General features: G+C 54.6%; 1 protein-coding gene across 3 annotated transcripts in view; it reads right to left on the reverse strand.

Annotated features, from left to right (window-relative positions):
• The window catches only part of FHIP1A (FHF complex subunit HOOK interacting protein 1A), an 89,659-nt gene extending 83,959 nt beyond the window's left edge, over positions 1–5,700 (reverse strand). For 2 of the 3 annotated variants that reach the window (XM_048509485.1, XM_048509483.1), the window contains exon 1: positions 5,347–5,700. The gene's annotated coding sequence lies outside the window, so the exon portion shown is untranslated. Of the gene's footprint in view, positions 1–5,292 lie in introns of all 3 variants that reach the window. The other variant, XM_048509484.1, reaches the window with a different exon arrangement.
• Positions 5,701–12,184: the final 6,484 nt, after the last annotated feature.

Here is a 12,184-nt window from a genome sequence, read left to right on the forward strand (position 1 = left end):
CCCCCCCACCCCCCCCCCCCCCCACCCCCCCCCCCCCCCACCCCCCCCCCCCCCCACCCCCCCCCCCCCCCACCCCCCCCCCCCCCCACCCCCCCCCCCCCCCACCCCCCCCCCCCCCCACCCCCCCCCCCCCCCACCCCCCCCCCCCCCCACCCCCCCCCCCCCCCACCCCCCCCCCCCCCCACCCCCCCCCCCCCCCACCCCCCCCCCCCCCCACCCCCCCCCCCCCCCACCCCCCCCCCCCCCCACCCCCCCCCCCCCCCACCCCCCCCCCCCCCCACCCCCCCCCCCCCCCACCCCCCCCCCCCCCCACCCCCCCCCCCCCCCACCCCCCCCCCCCCCCACCCCCCCCCCCCCCCACCCCCCCCCCCCCCCACCCCCCCCCCCCCCCACCCCCCCCCCCCCCCACCCCCCCCCCCCCCCACCCCCCCCCCCCCCCACCCCCCCCCCCCCCCACCCCCCCCCCCCCCCACCCCCCCCCCCCCCCACCCCCCCCCCCCCCCACCCCCCCCCCCCCCCACCCCCCCCCCCCCCCACCCCCCCCCCCCCCCACCCCCCCCCCCCCCCACCCCCCCCCCCCCCCACCCCCCCCCCCCCCCACCCCCCCCCCCCCCCACCCCCCCCCCCCCCCACCCCCCCCCCCCCCCACCCCCCCCCCCCCCCACCCCCCCCCCCCCCCACCCCCCCCCCCCCCCACCCCCCCCCCCCCCCACCCCCCCCCCCCCCCACCCCCCCCCCCCCCCACCCCCCCCCCCCCCCACCCCCCCCCCCCCCCACCCCCCCCCCCCCCCACCCCCCCCCCCCCCCACCCCCCCCCCCCCCCACCCCCCCCCCCCCCCACCCCCCCCCCCCCCCACCCCCCCCCCCCCCCACCCCCCCCCCCCCCCACCCCCCCCCCCCCCCACCCCCCCCCCCCCCCACCCCCCCCCCCCCCCACCCCCCCCCCCCCCCACCCCCCCCCCCCCCCACCCCCCCCCCCCCCCACCCCCCCCCCCCCCCACCCCCCCCCCCCCCCACCCCCCCCCCCCCCCACCCCCCCCCCCCCCCACCCCCCCCCCCCCCCACCCCCCCCCCCCCCCACCCCCCCCCCCCCCCACCCCCCCCCCCCCCCACCCCCCCCCCCCCCCACCCCCCCCCCCCCCCACCCCCCCCCCCCCCCACCCCCCCCCCCCCCCACCCCCCCCCCCCCCCACCCCCCCCCCCCCCCACCCCCCCCCCCCCCCACCCCCCCCCCCCCCCACCCCCCCCCCCCCCCACCCCCCCCCCCCCCCACCCCCCCCCCCCCCCACCCCCCCCCCCCCCCACCCCCCCCCCCCCCCACCCCCCCCCCCCCCCACCCCCCCCCCCCCCCACCCCCCCCCCCCCCCACCCCCCCCCCCCCCCACCCCCCCCCCCCCCCACCCCCCCCCCCCCCCACCCCCCCCCCCCCCCACCCCCCCCCCCCCCCACCCCCCCCCCCCCCCACCCCCCCCCCCCCCCACCCCCCCCCCCCCCCACCCCCCCCCCCCCCCACCCCCCCCCCCCCCCACCCCCCCCCCCCCCCACCCCCCCCCCCCCCCACCCCCCCCCCCCCCCACCCCCCCCCCCCCCCACCCCCCCCCCCCCCCACCCCCCCCCCCCCCCACCCCCCCCCCCCCCCACCCCCCCCCCCCCCCACCCCCCCCCCCCCCCACCCCCCCCCCCCCCCACCCCCCCCCCCCCCCACCCCCCCCCCCCCCCACCCCCCCCCCCCCCCACCCCCCCCCCCCCCCACCCCCCCCCCCCCCCACCCCCCCCCCCCCCCACCCCCCCCCCCCCCCACCCCCCCCCCCCCCCACCCCCCCCCCCCCCCACCCCCCCCCCCCCCCACCCCCCCCCCCCCCCACCCCCCCCCCCCCCCACCCCCCCCCCCCCCCACCCCCCCCCCCCCCCACCCCCCCCCCCCCCCACCCCCCCCCCCCCCCACCCCCCCCCCCCCCCACCCCCCCCCCCCCCCACCCCCCCCCCCCCCCACCCCCCCCCCCCCCCACCCCCCCCCCCCCCCACCCCCCCCCCCCCCCACCCCCCCCCCCCCCCACCCCCCCCCCCCCCCACCCCCCCCCCCCCCCACCCCCCCCCCCCCCCACCCCCCCCCCCCCCCACCCCCCCCCCCCCCCACCCCCCCCCCCCCCCACCCCCCCCCCCCCCCACCCCCCCCCCCCCCCACCCCCCCCCCCCCCCACCCCCCCCCCCCCCCACCCCCCCCCCCCCCCACCCCCCCCCCCCCCCACCCCCCCCCCCCCCCACCCCCCCCCCCCCCCACCCCCCCCCCCCCCCACCCCCCCCCCCCCCCACCCCCCCCCCCCCCCACCCCCCCCCCCCCCCACCCCCCCCCCCCCCCACCCCCCCCCCCCCCCACCCCCCCCCCCCCCCACCCCCCCCCCCCCCCACCCCCCCCCCCCCCCACCCCCCCCCCCCCCCACCCCCCCCCCCCCCCACCCCCCCCCCCCCCCACCCCCCCCCCCCCCCACCCCCCCCCCCCCCCACCCCCCCCCCCCCCCACCCCCCCCCCCCCCCACCCCCCCCCCCCCCCACCCCCCCCCCCCCCCACCCCCCCCCCCCCCCACCCCCCCCCCCCCCCACCCCCCCCCCCCCCCACCCCCCCCCCCCCCCACCCCCCCCCCCCCCCACCCCCCCCCCCCCCCACCCCCCCCCCCCCCCACCCCCCCCCCCCCCCACCCCCCCCCCCCCCCACCCCCCCCCCCCCCCACCCCCCCCCCCCCCCACCCCCCCCCCCCCCCACCACCCAAGATCTAAGATTTCTTTTCACTTCCTTTGTCTCTACAGTCCCAGAAAATAGAAATATCAGACCTTCATGCTCAAAACCAGAAAATTGCTCAGATCAGTTTCAGAGATTTATACAGAACAACAAATAGACGCAAATTCAATGAATTACAAGATAAACCTGCAAGTGAATTATCTCCTTATATAAGCGAAAAGCAAAGTTAAAGAGCAGCATAGGTATGAGAACTGGCTCTCTCAGAATACTTGATACATAGATACCCTTCAAACTTGGGGTATACTGACTGAGTACACTGAGGATTGCCAGCTCCTGACTGGAAAATCCCTGGAGATTTTGGAGGTGGAGCTTGAGGCATGCTGCGTTTGGGGAGGGATTTCAATAGTGTATAACCCAGAGTCCATCTTCCAATCTTCCAGAAGTACTGGGGTCAACACAATTTGTGCATAATTCTTAAAGATATATTTTCCCAAAATTATTTTTTCACTGTTACACCACAAAACCATTAATGAAGAATCCATTACTAGCATCATCCTTGATAGTGTAGCATTCTTAATTTAAAATTGTTACCTACTTAACTTAAAACTTTAAAAGACACTAGTCTACATAGCCTCACATACTAAGTGAAGAATCCTTGACAGTGTAGCATTGTAGACCCTCTAGGCCCCTCTGCTCATCGGAGGGCGACCTGCTGGTGATCCCTGGCTCCAAGGTGATCCGGCTGGCCTCTACAAGGGCCAGTGCTCTTACAGCCCCGGCCCCTACCTGGTAGAACAGGCTCAGGGCCCTGCGGGACTTACAGAGTTTCTGCAGGGCCTGCAAAATGGACCTGTTCCGCCAGGAATTTGGCCAGCTGGGATAATAGCGACGTCTCGCCATAGAATATACAACTGGCCTCCCGTGGGTACAAGTAAGGGGGAGGGGTGGGAGTTTTAAAGCCATCTGTAACGTTTGTATGGTTCTTCTTTATTGAGTATTGATTGTTAGTTGCTTTTAATTTTTATAACTTATGTTGGACACCGCCCTGAACCCTTTGGGGGAGGGCGGTATACAAATTAAATAAACAATAACAAATAATAATAAGTAATAATATGAATTAAAGTTATATAAAATTATACACATATTCAAGATAAAATTATATTCAAGATCACACATGTGTATAAAGGGCTGTCAAGTTGTAGCCAACTAACAGTAACCCTGGCGAGGAGCTTTCAAGACAAGTGAGAATCAGAGATGGTTTGCCATTGCCCGCCTCTTCCTGGTGGTCTCCATTCCTAGTACTGACCCTGCCTAGCTTCCAAGACTGGGCTATACCGTACCACCTTCCTTCCCCAAGATTACATATATCTTAGATTTAATTCACATTGGCCATAACATAAGTAAGGAAACATATAGGGACACATTCCTTGTGCATTCCCTTATAAAATATACGACAAATGTTTTGCTTCAGGAACACTAACTGTAACCAGCATCGCTTTATACTTGATTTATAAGTGTCAGAAATCTTGTAAAAAAGTGTAAAGATCACTTGGGAATCTTGCTGAAATACAAATGCTGAAATAAAAGCAGGAGTCTAAGCTAAAATGAAACTCCTTCCCCCTTAGCCAAAAGGATAAAGGCGATTAAGCTGGAATTATTTCCCAGTGACCTATGTAATTTTGTCAGTTCGCCAGATGCTATTATTGGAGACCATTCAACATACTAGCCTGGACTGGCTAATAACTTAAAATACTCGGAGGCAATCCGAAGGCCGATCCCATCGGTCAGCAAATGGAGCGGTCAGGCTAAACGGTGTAAATAAATGGCCGTCAGTGCGTGGCGCCAGCCAGGTGGTCAACCGTGGATCCCATTGCGTCGCCGTCGGTGTTCGTCCCCAAGTGGGGAACGGATTAAGTTTGTTTACTTGGGAGCAGGCGAGTTTTCTTTGGGCAGAGTTTGACGGAGGGGGGTGGGGTTGGGCAGGAAAGGCGAGGAACGCGCCGGCTTGACTCATCCATCACACATGTTCTTACAGAGCCAGAGAGGAGCCATCCACCCTTCTCCTCCTGGCACTGCACATTCCAATGGGATGCGCCCGCCTCCGCAACAAGGTAGGCTAGACCACGATCAAGAAAAGTCTTCCGATGCAAGATTCCGGGTGAGCTTCTCAGGTTTAGGCAACAAGTGTGGAGCTGTTTCGGAAGACAAACTTTCAGGCACGTGGGAGAAGAGGCTACGGGGGGAGGGGGAGGAACTACAAATCTCCAGGGAAGGACACTGGCTGTGGGTCCAGCCAAGCACTTCTGCAAGGCAACAGATCTCCGTTTGTACCCCACACTTACTAACAGCCCATCACAGGTGGGGAAAGAGGTCACAGGCACAGCCGACTCAACACAGCAGCCAACTCCACGCCCAACCCAGCCCCACCAAGGTGCCACAGGTGACGTCATGCGGTGGGTCATGGGCGCCTTTTTGCAGTCTTTCAAGTTTTCCGCCAGCCGGACCCCCCCTCCCCTCCCGCCCCAGTTCTTCAAGCTCTCCCTGAAGAACTCCACCTGGGTGCGCCCCGCTGTGAAAGTGGCAAGAAAAGATGCAAAGAGGGCGAATACCTGACCCGGCCTCAGCCCTCCTTAGAAGGCCACTCGCAGAGGGTCCCTCGTCGCCTCCGTTTCCCCCCCGCCCTGCTCGGATCCTTCCACTGGAATAATGATCCTTGAGGGTCCGAAGAACGGGACAGTTTTGTTTACTCCTTGGCAAACGAAGCGACGAAGCCACGCAGCAGCACCCCGAGCGGGTCCCGCTGTTGACTCAGCCCCGCGCAATCCTCCTGACGCTGCTGCGCTGCCTGCCCGGGGGAGAAAGAGGCGGGCGAAGCGCCGCTCACAACAACAGCGGGAGCTGCAGCAGCAGCAGCAGGTAAATCCCTCCCCGCGCCGGAGCAGCCGGGCGGCTTTAGACTGTAATCCTCCAGGCGCTGCAAAGGAAGGCGGGCAGAGAGACGGCTTTCTTTCCCAGCCCCGAGTGGGGGCCCCCTGTGAATGAGCTCTCTCAAGAGTGAAGGCAACGACTTGGCAGGGCTACAGGCAACTGAAAGGCACAGCGAAGTTTGCAGAGCGGGCAGCAAACGCGCAGCGCTTCCTTCCACTTGGACTTGGCAGAGCGCGGGACTTCTATTTGGGGGTGGCTGCAGCGGGTTCTAGAACGGATCGAGCCTGAATTCTATACAATTCTATTAAAACATTATATACAACTCTATAAAACAACACTACTAGAAAAGACAGTCGTGCTAGAAAAAGTCGAAGGCATTAGGGAAGCAGGAAGACCCGAGGTGAGCTGGATTGACTGACTGAAAAAAGCCAGGGCCTTTAGTTTTCCAGATCTGAGAGAGGCTGTCAATGATAGCATGGTTTGGAGGTCACTAATTCACAGGGTCAGAAGTTGGTCAGAAGCAACTTGATGACACATTACATCAATAGTTAAAATGTCATTAAACTGAAGACTTGGTTCTGAATAAACATGCACAGGAGCAACTGTTTTCTTTTCCTCAATGGGAAACACAATTGTTTGTGGGTGCCCACTTTCTGGCCTTCTAGACATCCCTTCTGTTGTGTTTAAGTACATAATCACCAATTGCCATAAACACCAGGCAAATTCACTGTCCTTAAAACTGGTGCTGAATGAAAAAAACATTGTTTCTTCAGTTCTGGTGAGCCTGTGTTCACGTGAGCGCTATGTTTACTTGGAAATAAGTTCCGCAGAGTTAACTGTGACTTTCTCCCTAGCAAGTGTGTTCAGGATTGCGGCTTTAATGTGTGTTATTTGTTTATAGTCTACCAAATCTCACGCATTCCACCCCCACCACCCATCCCCAGTTATTTATATTCTGCCTTTCCCTTCACATTGTGCTCAAAAGAAACAAAGATATACCAAATAAGTAAATCCTCATTTGTCTCTCACCCCAAGAAAAGCCAATGAAATGGCCACTAGTCTTGCAGTATTGTATGAGATTAAAATTACCCCCTGCCAATATATCCAGAAAGAATAAAAGCTAAGGTTTCACGGCCAAGTATTCAGTTCAGTTACATACATTACCATAGCCACTGTAGTGTGTGTGTGGGGAGACAGAGAGGGAGAAATTCATCAGTAAGGTGCAGAAGTTAAAGCTGGAGATGTTTGAATCCCCACTCTGCCATGGAAACCTGCTGGGTGACCTTGGGCAAGTCACATACTCTCACCTCAAAGTGCCTCACATGGTTACTGTGGGATAAAAACTAATGATGTAAGCCACTTTAGCTCCCCACTGGGGAGAAAGGTGAAGTTTAAATGAAGTATGAAAATAAATAAATACATAAATATTACAACTTCCAGGTAATACAGGTCAATATTATTTTTTCAGATTTGTAATTAAGGGACTGACAATGCAATCCTTAGGACATTTTTTCCCGAGAGTAAGCCCCACTGAACAGAACTGAGTAGACACATTTAGGATGACACTGAAGCTAAGAGACCACTTGAACTAGAGCCAGCCTGAAGGACATGGGGGTATCTTAAGTGAATTGTATAGTTTGTACATTGTAGGGTTTAGAGTGACAATAGAATAGTTTCAAAACAGGGCAAAATATACAATTAAAATTTTAATGTACAAAGTGCTTATACATTTGATTAATAGGGAAATATTTATCTGTTGTATATATATAAATTTTGAATATTTATAGTTTTGAAGAGTGTATTGCTGTGAATAAAGCACAGATTTAACATGAAGTTTGGATGGCAATAGTGAATGGTTGGGAATTGGCACTAGAAAGGCAAAGGATAATTCTGCACAGGCCAAGGAAAACATGTTGAGGCCCTTTTTAAAGGGTTTGCGGGGGGGAGTTCCCACAGAACTCCCCCCCCCCAAATGCTGCTAACTTATTTTAGTAGCCAGAACCTGGGTTAAATGAAAAATTGCTAATTTAGCAACTTTGTTTTCATTAACCCAGGTTGCAAACATTTCCTGCTTGCCTGTACGAACTACAGCAAGCAGGAAGTGTTCAATCCCCATGCCCTTCCCTCCACCATTATGGTGGATTCCCCATGCGGCCACTATTAGAAGGGATACTTACTCTAATAGACGATCATCATGCTGTGCAGGGATTCTCTGGGGGGAGGGTGGATTCTCGGGCAGAAGGATTTTCGGGTGTGCGGTTTGAATGGAAACACAGGGTTTCTGGCACATACCATGCTGTCTCCAGGATCCCAATGATCCCACCTGGGTCCTGCAGCTGCTGTACAAATGGTGGCAGAGGCAGCAGAAACCGGTTGTAAGGAATTCCATAGAAGCAGAAATAAAAGGCTTTTTTGGTGTAAAAGACCGTTTATTCAGACATCCTAGAAAGCTCACGTACACGACGTGGCAGGAATAAAGTCTCCCGCCAGAAGCACAGGTTATAACTCTGTCCATCCCATCCCCCCTCCCGGATTCCCATGGGAACGGAGTTCTCATCTCTCTCGCAGAGATAAGGTCTCCGCCGCAGATGCTGGCCCATCGCCCGGGTTATGGAATGCAGTCAGGGCTAGGCGGCTGTCCCGCTCATCAACACCATTGAATCCTTTACACCGGTTCCATGAACCAGCTCAAGAGACAAAGAAATCTAAGTAGTGTAGTTATATAGCAACGTTCAACAGATGCCACAGTTGCTCAACATTCTTTTGCAAGCAGTACTGAATATCAGTTTATCTAATTGACTACTTATCAGTCAATAATGAGGGTTGCCAAACTCCAGGCAGATACCACTCCAGGTGGTATCTGGAGATTTCCTGAGTATACAACTGATAACCAGGCCACAGAGAACAGTTCCCTTGGAGAAAAGAGCTGCTTTGGAAGATGGACACTATGGCATTACATGGCATTATACCCCACTGAAGTCTCTCCCCTCCTCAAATCCTTTTCCTCCATAGGCTCCACCTCCCCTAAAAGGTATTTCCCAACCTGGATCTGACCATCCTAGATAAGGTAGGAATTTCTACGTATCCGGTAAGGATGCTAATTGACATGGGGAAACTATATTATTCCTTTAATAGTAACTTAATGTGTGGAAATGGGCAATTGAAGCTTTTCATGGCATGGAGGTATGTAACATCGTCTGGCACTTGCCACAAATCAAACTAGTAATAAAGAGATAGCTAGAGGGAACAGTTTAAAAGCTGCAACTTGATACCTGGGGGGCTTCCCAGCTATACACAGAAATAATACTTTGTAAATGAAAACACACACAGAAGTCCTTGCCTAATAAAACATGTTCCTTTTCTCTAGGATATAGAGAATATAGAAAGCAACTGAGTGCGAATAAAGAAATTAAATGAAATTCATAGGTACATTGATTTATTTTTACAAAATCAGAACTATGCGGAAATCAAACAATAAAATAAAATATGGTAAGCTAATAAGCTGTCTTTATCTCAGGATGAGATGAATGGAATAATTATAGCATTTTAAGAATAAAAGGACTGTTATGCAAAGCAAGCGTAGGAAGCCGTTCCTGCCCCATTGTTCCCCTAAGCCTCAGGAACAAGGAAATTACCTTCAGGAAGTTTCTTCTGTTTAAGAATTGCAGGCTTTCAGCATTGGGCATAGTGTGTCTGTCTGTTCCACTGATCAATCAGCGCCTTAAAGGCAGGCTTGTGAGCCAGTTTGTATAGTGGTTAGTGTCAGGCTGGAACCTGGGACAACTGGTTTCAAATTCCTGTTCCGCTTGCCGTGTGACCTTGGGCCATTTTCTTTGAGCCTGATCTACCACACATGATTGATTTTGTGAGGGAAAATGGAGGAAACCACCCTGAGCTCTTTAGAGGAACGACAGAATAAAAAAGTGATAGAATACAAATGTGTTGGTACATGTCAGCTGAAACTTGACAGCATTTTATGTTCACACACACACACACACACACACACACACACACACACATATACAGGAACAAATAAAATCCGGTCAGGGACTCTAATGCTGCAAGGATTTCCATTGTTCATGCTAATAAGAGATAGCTTGACCTAAGCACTCTTAAAATGTTGAGCAATTAGGCAGGACTACAAAGGACATACTTTACACCCTGGAAGGTAGTCAGACAGGAATTAGGAAATTCCAATGCAGTATTTACAGGGCATTTAATTATTGATGGGCAATAATTAACTTCCTGGAGTATTTTTATTGAACATTAAAAGTTAAATTTGCATCCACATGAAATTTCAATAATAAGGACCCAATATTTACCTAATCAAAAAAGCATATTGTGCTCAGGTTTTAATAACTATGAGTACTAGCATTAAATGTTGAATTAATTTGAATTATATTTACTGCAGTCAAAAGAAAAATTGCACTGTACTTGGACTTCAGTGGATTGTATAGATTTGCATAGGAAATCTGTTGCAGGAAATCAGTGTAGTGTGATTTAATTCAGAAGTGCCAGGGCAATATAAAAAAGTTCAGATGTTCATATGACTCAATAAATTGGATTGGTATTTGTTGAGTGTAAACAACATTTGTTTACATTTTTAATCTGCTTTGGTCCTTAGCGGGTTACAGTGTCGCTTAGATTTTTTTAAATAGACTATTTGATCAACTTTTTTTTTGTTATCAAATGCAAGTCAAACAAAGATTTATATCCTCATTGGAAAGATTTTCTATTTCAAGTGTTGATTTACTTTCAGGAAAATGAGTATTGCTACAGCTTGTGACTAGGCTCACTTCCATCATGGGGACTATAGCATTCTGCAGGCATCTTGTGATTCCAGCATTCTTCTTGGGGGATACTGTAGTTTGGAATGTGTTACCTGATCTCTAACAACTTGCAAGCAATCATTATTCACAGATTCTTAAATACATCACATCAAAATAAACAAACACATACTTACAGGTAATTTTTTGAATTCATAATGGATGTTCCCTAAGTCTTCAACAGCTGATGAACAAGATTGGGTAGGCTAAAGAAACTAATGATCATCTAATCAATATAACAACAGGTTGTATGTTCTTTAGACAGGAAATCTGTTCCCCTTGAAGCTCAGAAAACTATTGCTTATAACTTATCTATTTAAAAATAGAATTATTTGCCATTAAGAAATGGCAAATGAGTAAGGCAAATAGCTGGTATTCCTGATTCTTTTTAAGGTGCCAGTGCTTAGAATTCCCCTGTTTTGCCTTGCCAGGGCTCTATCCCCACAAGGTCCACTTTGGTTCACAACCTTCCTGTGGGTTTTAGCTGAATAAAGAAGGTAAAGGCTTTACAGCATGTAATAATCTGATTCCTTTGTGTTGAAATCTACTAAAGGTTCTGTTACTTAGCAAGCAGTGGTATAAGTACAATGGCCTAAGGTTGTCCTCTGTCAATATAACAATCATTAGAGGTAAGACACTATAAAAATCCACACAGGTTTCTAAGGACTTGCATCCCAAGACTTTCAAGCAGGAACTTTTAACAGTAGAGTTGAGCCTGGAAGCTCAGGAAGGAAGGTTGAAGGGGAGTAGGAGATAACTGCTATAGAGTTTCTTTAAAAAGGACATACAAGCTTCATATTAGCAAGGAGGTCAGTGTGCCACATTATTCTTCCTGATTCAGAAATCTGCATAGATTCAGATAAGCATCCTATTGCAACCCTAAAACACTTTAAAACAATCAAACCATTTCTGAAGGCAGCTAACCAGCAAGGTGGCGATGGGGGGTGGGGACTATCAGTGTTTTGCAATGAGTGCCTAATGTGTTATTATTTGCTCACAGGACAGAATGTATGTTTGATGCATGGACCTCTTGGCTCTCAGGAAACAGGTTTATTTTCTTGAGGCTAGGGTTGCCAGTGCAGAGAAGCTGAGGGAAAGAGAGAGATGTACGGATGAGACCTTCGGGGATCTATAAGATCCACACCTGTGCTGACAACTCTTGGACTGCTGTGGAGATGGGGGCCTCAAAGTTGGAGGATGTCATGCTATGATTGCTTAGATGGGAGCAATGGACAATGGACCAGTATTCTCTCATACTGAGGATACCCACCTGGAATTCGAAGAAGGACTTTTGGTAGTGGGTGATTTGGTTATTACGAATCTAGAAAATGGGGGGTTATGAAAGGCATTTTAACTGCATAGTGATTAGCCTACCTGGTATGAAGGTTGTGGACATCACATGCTATCTCGGTATGTTGATAAATGAGCTTGGGAGAAGTCAGTGTTTTGCTGCAACAAATACTCACTTCCCTTGTAGACAATTTAATTGTCCAGAAGATGGAATAGAGAATAAAGGGATCTGATTCTAACCAACACTGACAACCTGGTGAATGGGTTGGAAGGAATAGGATCCTTAGGTGGGAATGACCATGTTCTCCTGGAGTTTGTCATACAGCAGAAAAGGAAGCCAAGCATAGTCAGACACACATTCCAGACTTTAAGAAAGATGATTTGGTCCCCCTGAACATAAATT

This window comes from Sphaerodactylus townsendi, linkage group LG10 (genome assembly GCF_021028975.2).
Source record: "Sphaerodactylus townsendi isolate TG3544 linkage group LG10, MPM_Stown_v2.3, whole genome shotgun sequence".
Classification (NCBI taxonomy): Eukaryota; Metazoa; Chordata; class Lepidosauria; order Squamata; family Sphaerodactylidae; genus Sphaerodactylus; species Sphaerodactylus townsendi.